We start from the raw sequence: 12,021 nt of genomic DNA, 5'->3' as shown, positions 1-12,021 counted from the left end.
ATCCTTAAAAATGTGAGTACAGGAAATTCTTGTGACACAAGGCTGTTTGATGGAGAACCAGACCATCTTGTACCTTCATCGTCTGCATTCCTGGTTGATAGTGACCTGTTTCTGATGGCAGGCAGAATGATTGGCCTCTGCACTGACAAGCCTTAGAACTGCTATCATTCACATCCTGTGGGGAGACACAGCTGAAACTACCATCAATGACTGTCCAGACATTAATCTGTGGTAGAAAATGAAGTTGATGTGTAATCTGAAAACTGCACATGATCCTTTTTCTAACCACTAGATTCCTTTAGATTGGGTTTAGTGTCCTTTTTGTGTCTTTAAGCTTGAAGCAAACACTGAACTCTCAGCTGATTAAAAGGATAGTATGACAACTAATGATGACTCTTTGAGATGCTTCTGCTTCATGCCTGAATAGTGTTGAAACTATTTAACATCATTCATAACTTTTCTTTAACCACTACATGTGGTTTTCCACAGGAGTCAAGTGCTGTGTTGACTGCAGAGATAAATAGTTCAGATAAGAGTGGTAGTTTAGATTATAGCTGGACATGAAGTGTTAAGCCAGGGGATCATCAACTCTCTAGGACAGTTATTTATTCCAGATGGCTTGTCTGCTTGGTGTGCAGTCCATAGCATATTAGCTGGTTTACCATGATTGAAGATGACTTTGATTAATGCTCTATTGAAGATGAGAGCCGTGTCACAGGGCACTTTTGACAGTTCATTCGAAGTGGTATATCTCCCTTGTGTAAAGGGGTTATTATTTTATATTATTGTTTTAAGGATAATTGCTCACTATTTGATATCAATAATTATTAACTCGTTATCAAGCCCTTGATGAGCTTCAGCTGCTTAATAACGAGTTCATTACTAGAATCAGGTGTGTTAGAGTGGGGACATACCTAAAACATGCAGGGTAGTAGCTCTCCAGGAGCAGAGTTGGAGACCACCGCTCTAGAGTAAGGATTTAAAAACCTTCCTGCTATGTCCTAGGCAAGGCAAGGCAAGGCAGTTTTATTTATATAGCGCATTTCATACACAGTGGCAACTCAATGTGCTTTACATAAAAGAAACATTTAACAGAAAAATTGAAAAAAACATGGAATTTGAGAAATAAAAATAAAACCCAATTATAGTAAACACATACATACACCCCCCCCCCCCCCCACACACACACACACACACACACACACACACTAATAATAAAAACAAAGTACAGAAACATAGAAAGAGAGAGAAATAAAATACTATAATAGAGCATTAAAAATAAGATCGCAGCATAAAATAATGATTTGCTTTAAAATCATTAAAAGGACATAGAGTGCAAATGAAAGATTCAAATTTAAAGTGCTTTGAAAGAGCTCAATCATAAGCACAGGAGAAGAGAAGTGTTTTTAACCTGGATTTAAAAATATTCACAGTTGGGGCTGATTTCAGTTCTGCTGGTAGTTTGTTCCAGTTGTGTACAGCATAACAGCTAAAAGCTGCTTCACCATGTTTAGTCTGAACTCTGGGCTCCACTATCTGACCTGAGTCAGTAGATCTCAGAGCTCTACTGGGTTTATATTCTACTAACATGTCATTCATGTATTCTGGACCTAAACCATTCAGTGATTTGTAGACCAGTAGCAGAAAATCTATTCTATAGCTGACTGGGAGCCAGTGTAAAGACTTTAGAACTGGAGTAATGTGCTCTGATCTCTTTGTTCTGGTCAAAACTCGAGCTGCAGCGTTCTGAATGAGCTGCAGTTGTTTAATGCTTTTTTGTGGGAGTCCAGTCAGAAGACCGTTACAGTAGTCGAGTCTACTGGAGATGAAAGCATGAATCAACTTCTCTTGGTCTGTTTGAGACATAAAACCCTTCACTCTGGATATGTTCTTAAGCTGATAGAAGGCTGTTTTGGTGATTGATTTGATATGACTGCTGAAGGTCAGATCTGAGTCTATCAGCACGCCAAGGTTTCGGACTTGGTCGCTAGTTTTTAGAGAGAGTGACTCGAGATGTTTACTGACAGCAATCCTCTTCTCTTTATTGCCAAAACAATTACCTCAGTTTTGTTCTGATTTAATTGAAGGAAATTTTGGTTCATCCAATTTGTTACTTGCTCTAAACAGTGACACAATGACTGTATTGGACTGTAGTCATCCGGGGACAGTGCTAGGTATATCTGCGTGTCATCTGCATAACTGTGATAGTCTACATTAGAGTTCTGCAGAATTTGACCCAAAGGCAGCATATATAGACTGAACAGAAGGGGTCCAAGAACTGACCCCTGAGGAACTCCACATGTCATAGCCACTCGATCGGATTCATAACTTCCAATGGTCACAAAATAACTCTGCTCCTCCAAGTAGGACCTGAACCATTCTAGGACTGTTCCGCTGAGTCCTGCCCAAGTTTCCAACCTGTTCAACAGTATACTGTGATCCACAGTGTCAAACGCAGCACTGAGATCCAACAGGACCAGAACTGACACCTTGCCTGAGTCAGTGTTTAACCGTATGTCATTTAACACTCTAATAAGAGCTGTTTCTGTACTGTGATGAGGTCGGAAGCCTGATTGAAATTTGTCAAAAAGGCCACTGGAGTTCAAGAAATTGCTGAGTTGATTAAAAACCACTTTCTCAATGATCTTGGCTATAAAAGGAAGATTTGAGATAGGTCTGTAGTTGGTTAACATGGAAGCATCCAGCGTTCTCTTTTTTAAGAGTGGCTTAATGGCAGCTACTTTTAGGGGTTTAGGAAACACTAAGGTGACTTAAGTTGCGGATAACACATGAAGTGATTTTTCCCTAGGGACCCTGATATTAAAAGATATTTTGTGTTCAGTATTACATTTTGTGGATGCCATAAAGTTAAAACAATGTTAATGCATGAATAATACACATATATCTTTTATTCCCTGGCATAGACATCTTTATTTTAGCAGTAGATAGACAGGAAACATGGGAAAGAGGGGGTTGTGACATGCAGCAAAGGACCTCGGGCCGGGATTCGAGGGCTGAGGGCCCCCTAGAGGCCCTTCAAGGACCCTGCCATTGAGTTAATAATGGGTTTCCTTCTGTTGTACATAATAGCTTTATTTTCTGGACTTAAATAAGATTAAAACATAGAAGCACAAATAATCATAATAGCTGTTACAAACATTCCCCTTTACTTCCACATTTTCTGCTTCAGCCACAGCATGCTGAATATTTCCAATCTCCCACAACTGGATTGGTGCTTGGCTACCCTCAGTTCTGAGTGGATGGTTATCCCCACTACTGCTGATAATACCAAGACTGAAATACATAGTAACAACTGAAGGGGTGTGCAATGCCTGACAGGTCAGGCAAACAATCGATTGATGTAGTATTCATACAGTCTTTCTAAAGTGAAATTGACACTTTCTGAATGGCAGTCAGTTGGAGCAAGCAACTAGAAGGCTGTGGCAAGTCAAAATTCAGTCCAGTCATTCAAAAACCGAGGATCCATTCCCAGTTACAACTCAGAAGCAAGTGTTGATTAATGCTGAAGGATTATGTTAGTGAAGGTTTGGTCAGTAATTCTAACTTTTTATGACATGGTCACCTTTTTTTTTTTTTTGTTACCTTTTTTATATTTTAATATATTATTGTTATGTCTTTTGTTATGTGTTTGATGTGTTTGTTGTGCATATGTGTTACCGTTGTGTGTAAGGAGAGCAGCAAAGTAAGAACTTCATTGCATTGTCTGAACCTGAATGTAACTAAAATAATATTATGATGTATTTTTCATTTTCTTTTACTTGGAATATATTGCAAACCTATAATCTTGCTTATGCTTGTTGTTGCTTGTTGTTATTGTGATGATATGAAACAGACTCACTGAACTCCATTCTACATTTTTCAGCCCGTGTGCACACCTCCCCTATAATGTCCCTACAGTTCCCCTGAGGGCCCCGCCCCCCAGTTTGAGAACCAAAGGTGAAGTAAACATGAAATCGCATAACAGTTCAGTATGATGCAACTCTTGAAGGGACACCAAAATAGGATTGTCTGTTGGGTTTGTGCCATCAGGAATGTTTCATAAGCGTTCAGTGTGCTGATTCACAGGAAATATTCATTAGATACTGAACAGTATCTCCCTGTCTGTTCTCAAGCTCTGAAAATGAGTCATCAGGAACAAGGTGTCTGAGAATAACTTCTGATGTCTACCTTACTGATTTATTACTCCCACATGTGTGCACCTTATTGTAGTGTTACCATAAAAGTTAATTACTCAATCACACTTAATCACTCACTTTTTTTATTTGTGCAAAACATCTTGACAACAGATTACATGGCAACATAAATGCGAAGAGACAACAGAGTAACATAAAATGCACAGTAGTCTGTTTTTGATCACATTTTGAACACACCCATGATGAACACACCTGTTAAAAAAAAAAAAAGCTGTGTTTGATACATTGTTGGCCAGAAAAAATGTGCTTCTGTTTATTAAAATGTCTGTAAATGCCTGAAAAGACCCAAAACCATTGACCTCATTATCCATGAAACTACTGTTTTCATGTGATACTCTGATGATTTATTGAATAATTGTTGACTGTGGCTTGGAGTCAGAGTGTGAAGAATGCCTCTGCAATCACATCATTCCTCATAGTGACTGAGTGTTGACTGCTGCTCAGCAAAGTCAAAAAAGGTTAAAATAACTCTTATATTATTATTGCACCCTGAGGTGTCTAGGCAGCGTCTGACTCAGGAAGAATTACAGTACAAGAGTCTTGATAAAATACCCAAACCAATTACAGTGCTGTATACAGCCCATACTGAGATGGGATCAGTGACAACATTTAGTCAGGAACATTGCCTGCTTATTACTGTCTAAAGGCATATAAAAAAGGATTCCAATTACCAGAGAAAAAAAGAGACATTTTCTAGAAATTACATCTTTATCTTGTAATTTTACCCTTAGATCTTGGAAGAAAATCTGATGAGAACAAGATAAACATTTTTGTAATTATGAGATCCAGCCTTGTAATTTAGCTAGAAATTATGAGGTAAAGATACAATTTAAAGTTCAAATCTGAGACTCCAAGAAACAGAGTCAAATGTTTCACCTAGGTTTAACCACCATTTGAACTTTTAAGGTCATTCATTTATTTATTTTCTATTTTTCATTCGAGGAAAGGACATATGTGAGAAGAGTAAGGTTACAGTATAATTCAAAGCTGCAGAGTTTTTGTTTTTTTAATTCTTCAGACTCTTGGGTGGAACAAGCTGAAAACAGCATACTGACATAATGTGTCCCTGTAGAGAGCTGTAGTGAAACTGGAACTTCTAGGCTCTGGACCATAAGTGAGAAAACCTTCAAAACTACACTGACATTTGTAACAAGGCATATCACAAAAAAAAACAGATGTACAGCATGAATTTACTCAAGACTATATTAGGTAGTTTACTCTATTTGTCTAGACAGCAGTGGTAATCTTTTAAAAAATAAAATAGTTATAAAATAGATGCCACTAAATCCTACACACTGGTCCTTTAAGCTGCCTTGAATGAACAATATTTTCAATAGCTGGACCTCACAGTGTTAATCCCACCAACTCAAAATAACTCAAAAGAATGGACAGTCAAGTGGCCATGTTCAGTCCAAACATGGCTTTAATATCCACTGAACACAGGGGTCAGTAGACATTTTGATGTCAAATATTACAGCTAAAAGTTGAAAACAATTACATTAACATTGGTGGATATCATGGACATGAAAGTTACAGTGATGTAAGTGCGCAGGGTAAGATTCCTTAGTAGCTGTAGTATTATGTATGTTAACAAATGAACTGTTGTGGAAATTGTCTGAAAACACTTAAGACAAATATGAAATAATACACAAAACACTGCTGGGTTGAAGATTAAACAATTCATATTATACAATAAGGAGAGCATGCCTAAACTAGTATAGTCTCTGAAGAAACAAAGAAATGATCTGTGATTGGTCAAACATGTCAAACTATATAAGTACAGCCAATGGCAAATAGCCAAAAACAGATACATTTGCAGATATATGCATACTTATTCCCCAAAGTCGTGTCACACAAGGGTCACACATCCCCTGGATATAGGAAAGTGGAGTCTTGAACCACAAATCATCAACTAACACTTAAACACTTCCTGCCCTTTCCAAAACCTCAAACCATGACCTTATCTTAACACAGGTTAAGAACATGATGGCCACTAGATCCCTTAATGTATTTAACATGAGCATTCCTCAGAACACACAGACCTATAGGATCAAAGCAGTGCTCACATTTTCACCTAGAACTTTCATCTTCTCAACATGGACCAAGGCGTTAAAATGATAAACTCAACCGTTGGTGCTTCTTTACTTTTACAGAACTGTTGTTAAACCTTGTTGGTTTAGATAGTTTCACGTTCTAGTGTAGTTTATAGGCAAAATGTGGGTTAATATTAATAGTTATATCAAAACTTAGTTATTGTATATGTGCAGTTCATTAAGAGAACCCAGTGTGCCAGCAGGATGAAAATAGGTTTTTAACAGTATAATATAATATATTATATATCATATAATCAGATCAAGGACAGGTTTGATATTTCCAAATGATCCCTTTTTGAGAAAATATAATTTAAAAAAAACCTAAATGGACATGTCTAAAACCAGCAAATATGATATGATGATATGAATATGAAATACAATAATCTTTTTGTCTTTTTTGGTAAAAATGATCTTTCAATAAGCTTATTCTCATCAAGCTTTTATAAATATTTCTTCTGCCATGGAGAATCTTTGCCTGAACACCGTCTCCTGGACACTTATAACAGATAAGGACACCTCTGAAACTCCTAGATATTGGCAGAGACAGGAGTCATTTCCTAAGTTAGGTAAGTTGATAAAATGCTTTTACTAAAAGTTGGACCAAACATGCATCACTCTGAGAATTTATAGCCAGTTTGAAGTGATTTCCTGCCCAGAGAAGCTTGATAAATAGGGCTGCAGATCTCCGCCCTTGTTTGAATTTATTAGTTACAGAACAAGATTATTGCTGAATGTTGGAATACAAGTCAAGATGTTCTACCTGTCTGATTTTCTAAAGGGTTTTGTGACTTAAGGTTGCTTTTGCCAATAAATAGCGAGTACCATAATAGATACTAATCTATCTTTAAACCCCAGGAAAGCATTTCACTTTTTCAGAAAGGCGGATGAAAGAAACCTTTGGTGAGAGACTGCACTGAGTCACAGAAGCTAGAGGAACAGCAGCTAGACAAGAAGTAGTGTCAGGGCTTTGGCTTTCTGTAAAGTTGTAGGTAAATGCTCTGTGGGCTTGGCACTATGAGCGAGAGTGACCCATGTGAAATTACACACAGTCATTTGATCCACTGTTAACATAAAGATTAGTACAACTTTAAGTACACAGCAAGAGCTAAATTTAGACTCAGACTTGAGTACAGCTGATCTACAGTAAGTGCAACGGAAACAGTTTTGGCAGGTAAATATTTTATGCTCTAATACCAGCTGTTAAAGTCACTTCACATTGTATCAGAATATTGGATCTAACACCTTACATATCACAATCCAGTTGAGCTGAATCAACAGTTCTTAGACAGTAAACACTGTTAGCTTCACAAAGGAAGGATTGATTGTAGGATTCTGCACAGTGTTCATTCCCCGGTGACTAATATGACTCATTTTGAAAAATTGACAGATCTGAGCTTTAAGCAGCCATCATGTCAAAACGTTTCAGGATTTCTGCATTGTTTTTGTGTGTTTCTCATGCCTCGACAAGACCATTCTTGTGACAAATACCTTGACATTCAGAAACCTATTAGTGTGTCTGTCTAAGTGTTAGTATGACTGCTTTTTATTTCTAAGTATACCATGGCTCTGTATGTAATGTAACTGGAATGATCATTGGTCAAGACTACACAACTTCTAGCTACTGACCACTGAGTCAAACAATGGACAAGTGCTGGGAAAGTTTGGTGGGCCCCATATTGAGTGCTAAGATTATTTTCCCTATGGATCTATGTGGAATGAGGGCTCTAATTGCAGGCCACACATTCCAATCCTTCAAGATACGTCAAGGTAACTCGTGAAAGACATTCCTCTACCACCCAGTGTGTTTTCTGTCTAAATACTATTGGAAGATAAAATCTACAATACCTCCATTAGTGAAAATGCAGCTCTTAATTGATGACTGACCGTGAAAATTCAGCTGTGACGTGACGTGCATATTCAGACGAGGTGAGAATTGAACGTCTCTTGACCTGTTTTCTTACGATGACATTTGCATTGGACCAGCAGGAGCACATAAGTTGACTCTTAGTCAAATCACCACATAAATGCCAAAAAAGGAAATGTCTGACCAAAAAAAAAAAACAAATTCAGAAAAATTGAAATACCGGTTCCCATTACTCACAGTTGGTCTAGAACATCAGTGTCCATGACAGACACAGACAGAATTTCATTCCAGGCTTGTGAGATAAAGCAGCTGAATTTTCCCCTCTGTGATGTGAGACTTAAAACAAAGACAAACACAGCTCTGGAATTACTTTACTGCAATCAATGCTTACATGGTTCACTTGAAAAACAGTGGACCTTCCTAAACTTGAAAATGAAAATCTTAGTTCTCCTTGAACGAAACCTCACATGAATTACAGTTCTGTCACTTGAAAGAAAAATGGCAGTATTCCTCAGTCTCCCATCACCCACCTGTGGCTTTATGACACCCTTGGTGAGGATCGACACACCAGTAAGCAAACAGTGGAAACAAACCCCACAGCAGGAGGCACTTATGAATAGGCTATATTGTAAGCCTGTTTTCGGAGGTACCCTCATCTGTATCTGAATGAGTGTTGATGGATAAATTTGGGATTTACACACTGTTACGCAGTTCTGTGCACATGTAGGTGCTCTGTGAGTATATTGACATGAACTTAAACCTACATATGTGTTTTCTTCAAGCTAGTGGGATTTCTGGTATTCATCATCTGCTTCTGTTTTTTCTCTCTCAGTCGTGATTCAACCAGGTTTCAGGAAAAGGGTCATTTCCAGGGAGTTCAGAGACTCAGAGAGGTCTACAGTGTGCTCCATACACAATGTCAACTGAAACAGTAAAACTTACATCTGACTGAAGGCCCAACAACTACAATACAATGCCTCAAGTGTAGATCATTTGCAGGCTCTAATCATATTAGTTGATATTGTGCTTTATTTGTTGCATATTCACAAACTGTCCTGAGATTTCTAATAAATAAAATAACATTGATGCTGGTCTGTTAGTCATTTGCTTGTGGGTTTCCTTTGAGAGCTTATAGATACAACAAACAATAGTTTACAATGGCTTGGGAACCACTGTGATAGACAGCATCTCAGCAGAGGTGCTCAGACCGCTGGCATCATTAAAGCACTGCATCGAGCGGGTGGTGCTCTGCAGGCTGAGCAATGTCAAACTGTCCACCAATAACCAGAGGGTTAGCTAGTTAAAACTAGAGGTGGAACAATTCTGCCTTCAGAATAAAAGCATAAAGCTTGAAGAATGAATCCATCTCATATGAATCAAAGAGAGACCAGCTGTTGTTATGACAGAATGAGATAACAGTGACTGATCAAGATGGGGACTGGTTTTGTAAATAAGTAAATCATAGAGTTTTTAATAATTACAATAGCATTACTAAAAAAATAATCGCTGATTTTAAAAAAACCCCACAAAAAAACACTGACACTGGTGATAAGATGATTGATTTTTTTTTCTTCAAATTCTGTATTTATTATCTTTGCACCCTTTAATTACATGAGCATGAGCTGTACTGATGTGTTACTGCTAATGTCCTTTAATCTCAGTGAGTTAGAAACCTGAAATCCATTTCTGTATTAGTAGCCAATGAAACAACTCATTCAGCAGTACATGCACTGATCCTTCGGCTCCTGCAGTGGGCCAGCAGTCGGCACACTGGGACAACAGTTTGGGACAGCAGGTGTCTCAAGTTTCTCATTGGAGTTTGGGAGGAAAGACTTTATTTTGAAAAGCTGATCAGGAAGCATGCGTGATGTTGCGGGAAGCTTGTCAGTGAGCTGTCAGCTCATAATAAACCAGAGTGTGAGTGAGGGAAGCAAACACAGTGTGTCAGCAGGACTGCTGTACTGACTGTCAGCAGCTCTTTGTGAAATAAGATAAATGATGTTTTACCAGAACATCTGACTTCATTCACACAGACGGACACTTTGGACTTTTGGAAGTTATTATCCTCCTGTTTTCATCTTTCAACTTTTTTTCTTTTTCCCTCAAAAAATTTTAATTTAAATTTCTAATGATTAATGTGTGATGGCTAGTGTGTCATTGGTTGATGTGGGAGTTTTTTTTCTTATCGTGGTGACAGCATCTTTGGCAAACGGTGAGTAGTACACTGCTGTGGGTGGTCTTCTTATTGTAGAGTTTTCTTACACAAATAGTGTACACAGAGACTAGTTGTTGTGCATAATGATGGCTAAAATACTCTACAGGTGATTTGCAATTTAATGGTGTGGCGAAGACAAACAGATGAACACTGAACCTGTTATCTATTAGTTACTGTTGTAAATGTATAACACAGCTCAGGAGGATACAGTGTAAATAGTAATGTGTTAGGAGCTGCAGTGATAAGTGCTATTAGGGGAATTCATTTTACAGGCACATTGTAAAACCTACTACAGTAACAGTGTTGAATTATGTTTGGAGTTAGAATTAGGGCAGCAATTAACTTAGTTACTTACTTTATATTAAGCATAGATCAAGCCATTGTTTCTTTTCCACATAATCATTCAGTCCATACAATATCAAATTAATGACAGAAGCCCATCTCAGGTAATCAACAATCAAAGTGATGGAACTGTCATCAGATAACTGTCAAATCAGCACTGTGCTTGTATAGGACAACTGCAGCTAGTGTTGATGTTTGTCACAGATTTCCCTCAAATAATCTTCATTTAAACAGCAACAACAAAAATAATGTACAATGCTATGATCTTATTGTCATGGTGATTTGCTCATTACTGGAAAAGGTGATGCAAATCTCATAGGCTGGTTTAAATCTCATATTCCTTTGCACCACCTACACTTCCATATGTAAATATCATAATACATGGGGTGTCATATGAAACCAGTGACTTCACAGACACTCTAGTGCAGGGTGCTATTTGTGGAAAAATCAGAGGGGGCTAAGGGGTTCTTTGTAACACTTTTATTCATGTCAATAAATCAGAACCACAGTCAGCCTATATGGAACCTGTTTAGGCAAAAATCTTTTTACAGCTGTTACAGTAAATAAATATTGAAGTAAAAATACAGTAAAATAATTATGAAGTTTAATAGAACAATTATGAAACTTGAACTTTGCAGGAATATTTTAATCCATTAAAAAAACATCAAGTAGCACAATGTTTTCATTCTCAGGGATGTGATGTCAAGCTCATGCCTCATGGTGATGTATAGGAGATTGATTATATTTAACAAAACAAAAGATTAAATGCTAATTTAAAAAGCCAGGATTTAATTCTCAAAATGCTCCTTTCAGCACTGTGGATAGCACCACTCAGCCAGAAGTGCCAATACACTTAATGTCATTCTTGCAAGTAAATGTTTAACTGAGCTCTGTGTACAACGTGCTGCAAACTTCAATATTAAGTAGAAAATAATCTCATAATGCAATACCACAACATGCTGTCATCATAAAAATAAAGACGCTGCAGTAAATGCCTACTTGTAGAAAGAAAACAGTCTGCTTTAATGATGGTGTTCTGTCGTCTTTTTATGCTGAGGGGTCAGCTGCACCCCTCTATAAGTCACAGTCTCAGTTACTGCGTCATCACGTAGCTTACATGTAGTGTCATCTCTATTGTTAGTTATACCAGTGCTGACAGTGAAAGTCAATTTCAGATTTTATTCATGTTCTTTACTCTTCAAAAAAAAAAAAAAGCCTATTTTTATTGTAGATATTTTATATGTTGGGTAAAGCGGCAAGAATCACTGTTATGGGGATAGATTTTGTTCCTAC

This window comes from Scomber scombrus, chromosome 3 (assembly GCF_963691925.1).
Source record: "Scomber scombrus chromosome 3, fScoSco1.1, whole genome shotgun sequence".
Lineage (NCBI taxonomy): Eukaryota > Metazoa > Chordata > Actinopteri > Scombriformes > Scombridae > Scomber > Scomber scombrus.
Note: the sequence above shows the minus strand (reverse complement) of the source record.